Source organism: Piliocolobus tephrosceles, chromosome 13, assembly GCF_002776525.5.
Source record: "Piliocolobus tephrosceles isolate RC106 chromosome 13, ASM277652v3, whole genome shotgun sequence".
Classification (NCBI taxonomy): Eukaryota; Metazoa; Chordata; class Mammalia; order Primates; family Cercopithecidae; genus Piliocolobus; species Piliocolobus tephrosceles.
Genome location: NC_045446.1, coordinates 61,605,121 through 61,618,682, shown reverse-complemented (window position 1 = coordinate 61,618,682; position 13,562 = coordinate 61,605,121). Strand labels below are relative to the sequence as shown.

Sequence of the window (13,562 nt, the reverse complement as noted above, 5' to 3'; positions counted from 1 at the left end):
ACACACACACACACACACACACACACACACACACACACACACACACAACCAAAAAACAAATAAAAACAAAAGGAAAAAGAAATTTCATTTGTCCTCCAAGGCCTAGATCAGGGTTTCTGAACCTCAGCATTATTGATATTTTGGGCCAGATAGTTCTTTGTTGTGGGGAGCTGTCTTGTACATTGTAGGATGTTTAGTAGCATTCCTAGCCTCTATATACTGGATGCCAGTAGCAAACCTTTCCCCTTCCCCCTTCCAGTTTGACAACCAAAAATATTGCCAGTTACTATTGTCAGTTGTCAATTTTCAGACTGCCCCTTGTTGAGAACTACTGGCCTAGATTAAATGTTGCCTCATCCAAGAAATGTTTTTTTTTTTTTTTTGAGACGGAGTCTTGTTCTTTTGCTCAGGCTGGAGTGCAATGGTATGATCTCAGCTCACTGCAACCTCTGCTTCCTGGGTTCCAACGATTCTCCTGCCTCAGGCTCCCGAGTAGCTGGGATTACAGGTGCGCGCCACCACGCCTGGCTAATTTTTTTACTTTTAGTAGAAGCGGGGTTACATCGTGTTGGCCAAGCTGGCCTTGAACTCCTGACCTTGTGATCCACCCGCCTCGGGCTCCCAAAGTGCTGGGATTATAGGCGTGAGCCACCATGCCTGGCCAGTCCAAGAAATCTTGTTTGTTCTCCTACAGTGGGAAGTAATCCTTTCTCATGTTCGAGAGTACTTGGCATGAACCTTATGTTTGTCATGTTGCTCTGTTCTGTATTGTAATTGGGTCCATGCTTACCTATCCTACATTTGGGTTGTGGGTTCCTTTAGGGGTCATGAACTAGGTTTTATTCATTGCTGTTTCTCATAACATTGTGTTTGGTTCAGGGCCTTTCTCATAAGGGTGCTGAGTTGAGATTTTTTTTAATTTTGAATTTGAAAACAAAGATACTGTCTTATTATTTTATGCCCTTTAAATTGTTTCTCTAGTGCAAAGGAGGAGTACAGAGTGAGCTGGTCATTGGTACTGGGAACAGAGTGCTTTGGACTTGTGAGTTCCCTGTCAGGATAAAAGCTGAAGTCAGTGTTGGGTTGTTTTTCTGGAGTTGCTAGAGTCTGACCTCTAGACATGTTAGTATATGACCTATATGTCTGATCTCCTCTGTGACCCTCTTCCCTACCCTTCTGTCCTATGTTATGAATCATGTGCAGAATCTGGATGGAGGTAAGATTACTGTACTTAAAATGATAGGAAAGACTTTGAGAATAACACATACTATAGGGGCACAAGTGAAGAAGAAAAGGAAAACACTGAGAATGCCGAAAGATTATGTAGTAGAGCAGAAGTATGTACTTTTAGAGCAAGAAAGATGATGGTTTCAGGTATACTTTTGCCAATTATTAGTTGTTTGACTTTGGAAAATTTTTTTCTCTCTTTCTCTTTTTCTTTTCTTTTCATTTCTCTTTTCTTTTCTTCTTTTGAAATAGAGTCTTGCTCTGTCATCCAGCCTGGAGTGCAGTGGCATGCTCATAGCTTACTGCAGCCTCAAAGTCCTGGGTTCAACCAATCTTCCCATTACAGCCTCCTGAGTAGCTGGGACTACAGGTGCACGCCACCATGCCCAGATAAATTTTTGTATTTTTTGTAGAGATTGGGTTTCACCATGTTACCCAGGCTGGTCTCCAACTCCTGGGCTCAAGCAATCTCTGCCCACCTCAGCCTCCCAAAGTACCGGGATTGTAAACATGAGCCACCGTACCCAGCCTGGAAAATTTTCTTAAACTCTGTGAACTTTCATTTCCTTACCCTCAAATTAGTCAGTAATTCCTACCTTGAAAGATTATGGCAAAGATGAAATGAAATCAGGTATATCAAGTGCCCAGCCTGTGATCTAGTTTATAGTAGCAGTATTTCTACTTCTTTTACTCCTACTACCATTGCTATGATGTGCTAGGCTTGTGCTGTGTACTCTTGCATACACTCTTTCATATAATCCTTACAAGAAATCTCTGAGACAGACATTAATTTTTTCCCATATAACCAATAAGGAAAGAGACTGAGTTAGCTTATAGTTAACCATTTTTGAGGTTATTGTAACTCAGATGTGCCTCAGGTTGATGTGGTGATAGTTGTATACTTCTGTGAATATACTACAAACTATTGGGTTTTATACTACAATTGGTATGTGGATTTGATGTCAATAAAGATGTTTTTAAAAAAATCTCACTGCATTGTTTGGAGTGGTGGTCACCTTTCACTTGCCTTTCTGTAGCTCAGCCTGTAACCATCCTTAGGGCCCTGTAGAAAGCACTTCGAAAGTCATGTTGATTTCTATTTCCATTTCTTTTTTTTGAGACAGAGTCTTGCTGTGTTGCCCAGGCTGGAGTGCAGTGGCGCGGTCTCGCTCGCTGCAACCTCCACCTCCTAGGGTCAAGTGATTCTCATGCCTCAGCTTCCAGGGCAGCCGGGACTACAGGCATGCACCACCATGCCCAGCTAATGTTTTTGTGTTTTCAGTAGAGAAGGGGTTTCGTTATGTTGGCCAGGCTGGTCTTGAACTCCTGGCCTCCAGTAATTGGCCTGCCTTGGCCTCCCAAAGTGTTGGGATTACAAGTGTGAGCCACTGTGCCCAGCCTCTATCTCCATTTTTCTTACCTCCAACTTTGATAGAGATACAGTGGTGCTTTGAAGTCTGAAGTACCATGGTTGCTAGAAGCAGATCCCTGGTTAGCTAACTGACAGCGAGGTTGCCTCAGTTCCTGGACAGGTATAGATGACTTTTGAAAATGTCAGACTGAAGAGTCCTGGAGCATTCTCTTTTGGAGAATTTCTCCCTCTCTCCCTCTTTTTATTCCTTCCTTTTTCTTTTTTGTAGTTAGTACTGCTTCTGGGGAAGTTAAGATGTCAAAGAATCCGTGGGGCAACTCTGGTGGCAATTCCCTCTTATCTATATACCAGGGTCCTGAATCAATTTCTTGACCCCTACTATGTGGCATTACATGTGGGGAGTTGTCAAAGACAGCTGACCAAGTGACTCTAGTTTTATTTTTCCTTGATTCACCTTGTGCTCGGGGCCTCTCTCTGATTCCCATGGCTGCTATATCACTCCAAGAGGCCATACTGGCACCTGGGAAGCAGTGCTTTCCTTTTGGTCCCTGGACCCAATTCTGAACGTAACTTTTCTTTGCTTTCCCTGCACACAGCTTTGACAGCCTGGAGCTACTGCTACTGCTGCTTTTTCTCCTCCTCCTCCTCCTCTTTCTCCTTTCTTTCTTTTTCTTTTCTTTTTAAGACAGAATTTCCTCTTGCTGCCCAGGCTGGAGTACAGTGGCGCAGTCTCGGCTCACTGCAACCTCCGCCTCCTGGATTCAAGTGATTCTCCTGCCTCAGCCTCCTGAGTAGCTGGGATTACAGGCATATGCCACCATGCCTGCTGATTTTTGTATTTTTAGTAGATACGGGGTTTCGCATGTTGGTCAGGCTGGTCTCAAACTCCTGACCTCAACTGATCCGCCCGCCTTGGCCTCCCAAAGTGCTGGGACTGCAGGCATGAGCAACCGCGTCCAGCCTTTCTCCTTTCTTAAAAAAATTTACTATATGCAAATTAACTTCAGCATTGTTTTCCAGTATATACATTTTGTTGCTATAGTAATTCTTCTTTGACTTCAGTTTGGAGGCACCTCTCTACTTTTTTTCTTTCTAGTTCTCTGCCTGTATCCTGGTGCAATCATCATCTTGTCTCCTACTTCATGGAACATTCTGACCCCCTGCTATTTATTCAGGCAAAGCACAGATTAAAGTCGGCTCAGGGCCTTTGGACAGAACAGAGACAGTTGACACCATGAATGACATCATTTTTCAGGTGAAACCTGCTCCTTAGGCTAAAGAAATGTCCTGTTCCCATTCTTCCTTGTAAGTACTTATAGGGTGGCTGTAGCATTCACCTACCAGGAGTGGCTCATCAGTTTATAGGCTGCAACTTCCACTGAGTTCAAGTTCTTTGGCCTAGCTCGTACATTCAGTCCTAACTTTTGTGAGTTTCTTAGAATAACTTTAGAATAAACTGTTTGGACTTTGACTTTTTAAAAGTCTAAGCGTAAGCTTTGGAGTCCAACCTGGGTTCAGATCCAAACCTTGCAATGTAGTAAGTGTATGGCTAAATGATTTGGAGATTCACTTTGCTCATCTATAAAGTAGAGATGAAAATTGGATACCCTTTGCCATTAACAAGCCCTAGGCTAGTGTGAGAGACAAATATATAAACAGGCAGTAACAATAGCACATTTTAAGGACTGTATGCAAGGGCCTGTGGGAGTTTCCAGAGGAATCAGGATGCAGTGATCTTATATGTACTGGTATAGCAGAAACCATCTTGTCAGCCAGCACGCAGGCAAAGGTACCAGTTTCCAGACAAGCTGAGCTACATAGCAGTGAGAGTAGGCATAGTTTGCAATCTGTCCCAGTACCTTAGCCAGACACAAGATGAGGCAGCAGCTCCCCCAGATGGTACCCCTCATGTTTCCAGGAAAACCTGATGGTGGCTTGCTTTGACAGATAGGGAAATTCTTTCTCACTAAGCAGACTGTTGTTTTCCTTCCCCCTCTCTTTGTTGTTGAGTCTGCTTTGTCTATTCTGGATGGTAATCCTGTTGATGACAGGGATGAGATATATTTGTAAGACTTGTTTGTGTATATGTCTATATATGTGTATATGTCTATATGTGCCTTTGTGTTTGTGGTTTTTTTGTATGTGTGTATACATCATTTTGTGCTTGTGTGGGTATATGTCTTTCTGCATTTAGATGTGTCTGTGTATGACAAGAAGTGAAAGGAGAAGAGGAACACTGAGCCAAGGAAGTAGGGGCTGAAAGAAAGCCCATAAATGAGGTTGAGGATCAAGGAGAAGGTTAGGGACAAAGGGTTTGGCCTGAGGTATAGGACACAGGACCTGGAAGAAAAAGCAGAGCCAGAAATGTAATTAGCAGCCCAAAGATACTGTTAGTCTAGACAGAATCTGGGTCCCATAAAGTGGTAGGCAGAATGCAGGTATCTTCTAGCAGCCAGGAGTGGTCAAGCTAGCAGAGAGAGAAAAGCCATGTTTCAGGTATTAAAACTTCTGACTCTTCCTGTCCAAGGAGGAATTGGCAGCTGGCTCCCAAGGCCCTGCTTCCCTTCAGACCTAACTGGTGTTTGTCTTTGTTTGACTATATATGTATTTTTTCAAGTCCTTCTGTGCATGTCTGTGTCTGCTATGCCTCACATTCAGTGTACTTGTATTTCATAGCATTAAGAAGAATTGTCTGATTCACTTAAGTCCAGTGAGTTTCCTTTCATTCATTCTTGTATTCTTCTCCTCACTTATAAATACCTCCTTTGAAATCTTTCTTTTTGATGTGCTGCTTGCCTTCTTTCTCTCTTTTTTCTTCAAACATATTTAGTGTGTGGTTTGTGCTGGATGCTGGATATGCTTTGCATACCCATTTAAAGACTATTAAGATGAATTTCCTACCTACAAAGGTCTCACTTCACTTACTGAGACAGAAAAACATACATATTCTATCCCCGTAGAGATTGTAACAAGAGATGAGCCCTGCATGCTTTGGAAGTACAGAAAAGAGTTAACCCATCTGAGGAGACAGAAAATACTTCCCAGAAAAGGTATTGCCTGAGATGAATTTTTGGAAGTGAATAGGGGTTTACATGGGGAGGGGGCTGAGCATGATACATCATGTGGAGTAACAAGTATGATGTCCTTGGGAATCTGTGGTTCAGTGGTTCTTTTAACTTGAGCAAATGTAATAGTGGGGTAGGGAGGGAGAGGTTGGGAATAAGATTAGAAAGGCAGGCTCTAGCCAGATTTGTATGCCATACTGAGGAACTTGGATTTCATCCTAAAGTTGAAAAGCTAGAAGTAAACAGAGCTGGCCCTAATTCTGACTGAAGGTATGTCAGGAGCAGGTTTTGCAGAGGAGGTGAAGTTAGAACTTGGTTTTTAAAGATGAGCAGGAGTTTACTAGATGAAGAAAGGAAGAAGAACATTCCAGGAGAGGGGACCTTAACGAGTAAAGGCAGGAGACAAAAAATATGGCAACTCTGGGAGACATCAAGTAGGGAGGTATCTAGAGAATAGTTACTTCATCTATAAGATAGGGACACCAGTAACATATACCTTCAATGGCTGATGTGAGACTTGAAAAAGATCCTTTTTTTGTAAACCATAGAGCTGTGTGCAAATTTCTATAGTTGTTGTGTTATCCAGTTTCTTGTAATTTTTTGTCAGTACCCAACATGCATCAGGCCTTCTCAGGTATAGATCCACATAGGCATATACCTCAGCACTTTGGCACTGGCTGGATGAGAGTCATGCCCTCTTTTATCTAGCCACTTGGTGTCTTGAGGAGGCAGAGGTAAGATTAGAAGTCTCTGGGAAGTCACTGGTAAGATCAGAACTTGCTGGGTCCCTTGACAAGGGGGATCATACTATTTATTCTTGTTTATTCTCAGACACTAGGTTTCTCCTCAGATAAACTGGTATAAATAGTATGAGCCCCCTTGTCAAGGGGACACATATGAAGCATCTTCTACATATAGGCACTGTGGGGCACTGTGCCTTAAATTATCTCCTTTTCTCCACATTGTAACTATGAGGTAGTTTGCATTTTACAGGTTCTAGGTGACATAGTGGTCAGTGTCAGAAATGTGATTCAAGACATTATCTGTGAAATTCTTTTTCCTATATGACACTTCATAAGCTTTGTGTTTTCTCTGGATGTTGACCAAGCTGTGTGATCAGTTGAGAGTGCAAAACTTTGTGCGGTCTCAGGCAGTATGGGGCTGGAGAGGGGCTGGAGAGAAAGTTGCTGGGCTCTGTCTCTGGGATTGAGTGATAACACTTTCCTCCACATAGAACAGTGGTTCTTTCCTTCAAGGACAGACTCTCTTCTATATATCTGTCTCACCCAGATGCTTTCAATTCTGATTAATCTGTGTGTCCTTGGATCTCAACACAAGACCTGTCACATAGTAACTATTCAGTAAATAATTGGTTAGGCAGATGAAAGAACAAGTGCTGCTTAACAAAGTCTTCTGGAACTCCTAATGCCTGCACTATTCTTCTGCCTTCTCTTGTGTAGTACAGTACTCTAATAGGATATTTTGTCCTTAAGGACACACACACACACACACACACACACACACACACACACAGTGTGTGTATATATATTTTGTATTGCTCATTGACACATAAGCCTAAATCCTCCCTCTTAGAGTTGATTAGATGCCAGAAGCTTCTTGGGAGAGGCATGAGTTTGTTTTATTCTTATATTCTTTGTCCTTAAGCTTCTTCCCATACTACTGCCCAAAGGTGAGTGTCATTTATAAGAAACGCATGGTGAGCTCTAACTCTTTTTGCCAAGTCAATTGAAGTGGGTGTTCTATTTTGGAAATGGAGTCCTAGAGGTTTTCCTGCTGTTGAGTGTTTGGCTGGGTTTGTGATCCTCTCAGGGTGTTGGAAAGCCGTGTATAGGGATGGTAGCATGAGGGAAAACTGAGCGTGGAATTGAAGTTGCCTTTTGTTCGTGGGGACTGTCAGGGAGAGAGATTTCCCTAGCACCTGAAGCCAGAGCAGAGGGTGGATTTATTATATCTAGTCCAGGGATCAGCAAACTGTTTTTTCGTATAGCCTGCAAACTAAAAATGATTTTAAAACTTTTTTCTTTCATAATTGAGATTTTATTGGTTGAGGATCAGTACAGACATTTCAATTTGTACACAATTATTAATATACATACCGAAAATCTAAAAAGCCATGTATTGTAATTCTTTTTTTAAAGTTATTCCAGTGACTTTCCAGCTTAGAATTTGGAAGCAAATGTCCTTAAGAGGCTATCAAGTACCAGCATCTTCACATGTTGATAAGCTGTTACATACGTCCCACCAATTCACAACTGAATAGCATGTACACTACATATTCAAATTTTTAATCTTTCACAGCACAGTAACCAAGTTATTAGGAAAACAGGACTACCACAACCAAAGATGTTACAGAGTACACACAGTTCTGACAGGGAGAGCCATGATCAAGGAGTGGTTTTCTTTAGGAAACAATTCTACCAAAAAACAACATGGGAATAGAAGTAATTTAAAATGTTCAAGACATTAAATGCAGGACTGACTCCATATTGTCATTTAATATGCTTTATATTATAGGATATAAAAACTAACCCCCCATCTATGGAGTGTTAAGCTGACACCAAAGATAGTTAAAGCCTCCCTTAATTCAATATCCCACACTATTTTCTGGTTGTACCAAAAAACAAACAACCAGCGAATGATTGCACCTCTTAAAGCATTTACACTTAAAAATTGGGATGAGGTGGGATTCCCTCCTTCTAAAAAATGTTTCTAGAACTACTAAAAAACTTGCATTTACAAAATGGTTGATAACAATATTCCTCTGGATTGTACAAGAAGGGAGACAGGGACCACTGATAACACATGATGTGTGGTATTAATCAGACTTGGTTTCTTTCTCTCCTGCTTCATCAGAGGCTGGACTCTCCTCAGTTTTCTTTTCCCTGTTTTCTGCAGGCAAATGTTCTTTAGTTTCTTGGTTAGCCACTTCGGCCTGTTTTCTCTTTGCTCCCGTTTTCCCTTTTGTTTGCACTTTTTTGTCTGAAGATTTATCCTTTGCTGCTGCCTTTTTCCGCTTCGCTTCCACTTTTGCAGGAGCAGGTTTAGCAGACAACCGCGACTATCTTCTCTCCGGCTCTTCCTTGGCGGCCCCTTTGGTGAAGCTGACCTTGCTCTTAGTCATCCTGGTGGCGTGGAGGGCGCGTGCGGGATGTCTGCGAACCGTGGCGCAGGGAGAGCCTTGGCGAAGCTGGGCTGCCTTGGCGAAGCTGGGCTGCCTGGTCACTGCCGCTCCTCCTGCCGCCCGGCTGCTGAGACCTACAGCAAGGGCGATGGGAGAACCCTGATTTTTACATTTTAAAATAGTTTAGGGGAAAAACTAAAGAAGAATTTCAAGATGTGAAATTTATATGAAATTAAAATTTCAGAGTTCGTAAAGTTTTATTGGCATACAGCCACTCTCATTCATTTACATGTTGTCTATTGCTGCTTTTAGGCAAGAACAGCAGAGTTGAGTAGTTGCGACCACCAAGCATAAAATATTTACTGTCTGACTCTTTACAGAAAAAGTTTATCTGGCCTAGTGTAACCTATCAATTAAAAAAAAAAGAACAGCTTTTTGGAGAAAGAATTCACATACTGTGCAGTTCTCCCGTTTATAGTATACAATTCAATGGGTTTTAGTATATTCACAGATATGTGCAACTATCACCTCAATTTAAAAACATTTTGTCACCTCAAAAATAAACCACATACACATTAGCTATTGTTCTCTCCCAACATTTCCCCCAGCCCTAAGCAATCACGCATCTACTTTCTCTTTCTGTAGATTTGCCTATTATGGACATTTCATGTAAATACAGTCATATAATATGTGGTCCATTGTAACTGACTTTTTTCACTTAGCATGTTTTCAAGGTGCATTCATGTTGTATCAGTACTGCCTGTACATGTTCATGTATATATATCTGTATTTTATTTCTTTTCATGGCCAAATAATATTCTATTGCATGGACATACCAGTTTTGTTTAGCCATTCATCAATTTATAGACATCTGGTTTGTTTCACCTTTTGGCTATTATGAATACTGCTGCTATAGACATGTATAAGTTTTTGTGTGGACATGTGTTTTATGTTTTATTTGGACATACACTTTTATTTCTCTTGGGTACATACATATGAATAGAATTGCTGGGTCATATGGTAACTGTTTTAGGAACTGCCAGAGTATTTTCCATATAAAAATGGTTCAAGTGGCTAAACCATTTTTACATTCCTGCCAGCAGTGTGTGAGGGATCTGATCTCTCCACATGCTCATCAACACTTGTTATTGTCTGACTTTTTGATTACAGTCATCCTAGTTGGTATAAAGTAATATCTCATTATGATTTTGAGTTACATTTCTCTGATGACTAACGGTATTGAACATCTTTTCATGTGCTTAATGGTTATTTGTATATCTTCTTTAGAGAAATATTTTCTCAGATCCTTTGCTCATTTATTTTATTTTTTATTATTATTTTTAAAAATTTCCATCTTAATTTTATATTCATGGGGTACATGTGCAGGTTTGTTGCAAGGGTATATTGCGTGATGCTGAGGTTTGGGCTTCTGTTGATTTTCTTATGCAGATAGTGACCGTAGCATTCAATGGGAATTTTTTCAGTCCTTCTCCCTATCCCCACTCCTTTTGGAGACCCCAGTATCTATTGTTCACATCTTTGTGTTTGTGTGTACCCAAGATTTAGCTCCCACTTGTAAGTGAGAACATGCAATATCTGGTTTTCTGTGTCTGCACTAATTCACTTAAGATAATGGCATCCAGCTGCATTCATGTTGCTGCAAAGGATTTTCATTGCTTTTCATGGTCAATACGTACCACATTTTCTTTCTTTCTTTTTTTTTTTTTGAGTCAGGGTCTTCCTCTGTAACCCAGGCTGGAGTGCAGTGGCATGATTCCGGCTCATTGCAGCCTCAGTCTCCTGGGTTCAAGCGATCCTCCCACCTCAGCTTCTGAGTAGCTGGAACTACAGGCATGCACCACTGCCTGGCTAATTTCTTTGTATTGTTTTGTGGATACAGGGTTTTGCCATGTTGCCCAGGCTGGTCTTGAACTCCTGGGCTCAAGCTCTCCTCCCACCTTGGCCTCCCAAAGTGCTGGTATTACCGGCATGAACCACCGTGCCTGGCCTGTACCACATTAATTAATGGCATCTAGGTTGATTTCATGTCTTTACTATTGTGAATAGTGCTGCAGTGAACATATAAGTGCACATATCTTTTTAGTAGAATAATTTATTTTCCTTTGGGTATGTATACAGTAATGGAATTGCTGGATCGAATGGTAGTTCTATTTTTAGTACTCTTAGAAATCTCCAAACTGCTTTCCACAGTGGCTGGACTATTTACATTTCCATCAACTGTATATAAGTGTTGCCTTTTCTCTGCAGCCTTACCAACATCTTTTTTTTTTCTTCAGTTTTTAATAATAACTTTGCGTCCTGGTATGGTGGCTCACATCTGTAATCCCAGTGCTTTGGGTGGCAGGCGGATTGCTTGAAGCCAGGAGTTTGAGACCAGCTGGGCCAAAGTGGCAAAACTTGGTCTCTACAAAAAAATACAAAAATTAGGTAGGCATGGTGGTGTGTACCTATAATCCCAGCTACTCAGGAGGCTGAGACATGAGAATAGCTTGAACCCAGGAGGCGGAGGTTGCAGTGAGCTGAGATTGGGCCACTGCACTTTAGCCTGGGTGACAGAGTGAGACTGTGTCTCAAAAAATTTTTTAAATAAAATTAAAAACCTTTGCTCATTTTAAATTGGGTTGTCTTTTTGGTATTGAGTTGTTAAAGTTCTTTATATATTTTATATACAAATCCCTTATGAGATACGTGATTTGAAAATATTTTCTCCCATTCTGTGGGTTGCTTTTTCACTTTCTTGATCATGTCCTTTGAAGCACAGAAGTTTTTAATTTTGATGAAGTCCAGTTTATTTATTTTTTTGCTGCTGTTGCTGTTCATGCTTTTGAGGTCATGTCTAAGAAACCATTGTCAAATCCAAGGTCATGATGACTTACCCGTGTGTTTTCTTCTAAGAGTTTTAAAGGCATCTGAAGCTTAATGTGCACCAAGCTGGATTCTAAATATTATCTCATCCAAAACCTGCTGTATACACTGCCTTCCTCATCTCAGTTGAAGGCAAGTCCATTGTTTCCATTGCCTGGGCAAAAAATATTCTAAATAATTCATAATTTTGTCAACTCCACATCTATTGGTAAATCCTATGGGTTCTCCCTTTAAAATATATCCAAAATAGAATCATTTCTCACTATCATTCCACTGCAGGCACCAAGGCTCAATAGTCTCCGAGCAGATAGCCTCATCTACATTTATTCTCAGTATAGCAGCTAGAGAGCTTTTTTGAAAAACAAAACAAAACAAAAAAAACGTAAACCAGATCATTTTGCTCTGCTCAAAACTTGTGATAACTTCATTTTTTGTTTGATGTGAAAGCCACAGTCTCCACAAAAGTTAGCAAAGCCCTCTGTGATCTGGTCCCCACTTATTCTGATCTCCTCTCTGACTTATATTCCCCTTGTCACTCACTGAAGCCACACTCTTTGGTGTTCCTTCATACTCTTTTGTATCCCTGCTTTAGGGCCTTGGTTCTAGCTCTTGCCCCTGCCTGGACTATTGTTTCCTTAGATATTTAGTTTATGCCCTCATATTTCCATATGAAATATACTTTGTGGCTGAGCATGATGGTTCACACCTGTAATCCCAGCACTTTGGGAGGCTGAGGCAGGCAGATCACTTGAGGTCAGGAGTTCGAGACCAGCCTGGCCAACATGGTAAAACCCTGTCTCTACTAAAAATACAAAATTAGCTGGGTGTGGTGGCATATGCCTGTAGTCCCAGCTACTCGAGAGGCTGAGGCAGGAGAAATGCTTGAACCAAGGAGGTGGAGGTTGTGGTGAGCAGAGATTGTGCCACTGCACTCCAGCCTGGGCGATGGAGGGACACTCTGTCTCAAAAAAACAAAAAACAAAACAAAACTCCCCCAAAATATTGTCATTTGTCATACTTCATCTTATCAAAGAGACCTTTCTCAGACCACCCTATTAAATAATGAAATCTGCACCTCTACTCCATTCCTGGCACCTAGATCTTCATTATGAATCACTTTTTAAAATAATTTTTAAGAACTTATCATCTGGATTTTATTATTTAATCACTTATTGTTTTATTATTTATTGCCTATAATATAAAGTTTATAAGGGAAAGGGATCTGCTTTTTTCACTGCTGTATCTCCAGTACCTAGAACAGTACCTGGCTCAGTGTTGGTACTTTTTTGTACAGATTCAAAGTACTATCTGGGGTCACTTACTAGCCTCAAGAGCTTCCTTTAGTATTTTTTTGTAAGGTGTGTCAGTTAGCAATGAATTTTCTCAGTGTTTTTTAATTCTGGAATTGTCTTTATTTTTTACCTTCATTTTTTCATGAGAGTTTTGCCGGATATACAATTCTTGGTTGACATCCCCCTCACTTCAGTGAGCCCTTTGACTATGTTATCCCTTTGTCTTCTGGTATCCATTATTTTTGGTGAGAAGTTAACTGTTAATCTTACTGGGGTTCACATGTGTGAGATGAGTCATTTTTCTCTTGCTGCTTTCAAAGTTTTCTCATTGCTTTTGACTTTTAGCATTTTACTTAATGTGTCTATTTGTGGATCTCTTTGCATTTATCCTATTTGGAGTTTATTAGATTTTCTTTATGGGTAGATTAATGTTTTTCAAAACACTTTGGGAGGTTTTTCAGCCATTATTTCTTTGAATATTTTTCCTTCTCCTTTTTCTTTCTCTTTTCTTTCTTTCTTTCTTTCTTTCTTTCTTTCTTTCTTTCTTTCTTTCTTTCTTTCTTTCTTTCTTTCTTTCT

At 40.7% G+C, this 13,562-nt stretch overlaps 1 protein-coding gene and 1 pseudogene across 3 annotated transcripts in view; one reads left to right on the top strand and one right to left on the bottom strand.

The window, feature by feature from the left end:
- Nucleotides 1-13,562, top strand: part of STIM1 (stromal interaction molecule 1) — a 216,861-nt gene that overhangs the window by 118,435 nt on the left and 84,864 nt on the right. The window lies entirely within an intron of this gene.
- On the bottom strand, nt 8,501-8,806 carry LOC111540913 (annotated as a pseudogene).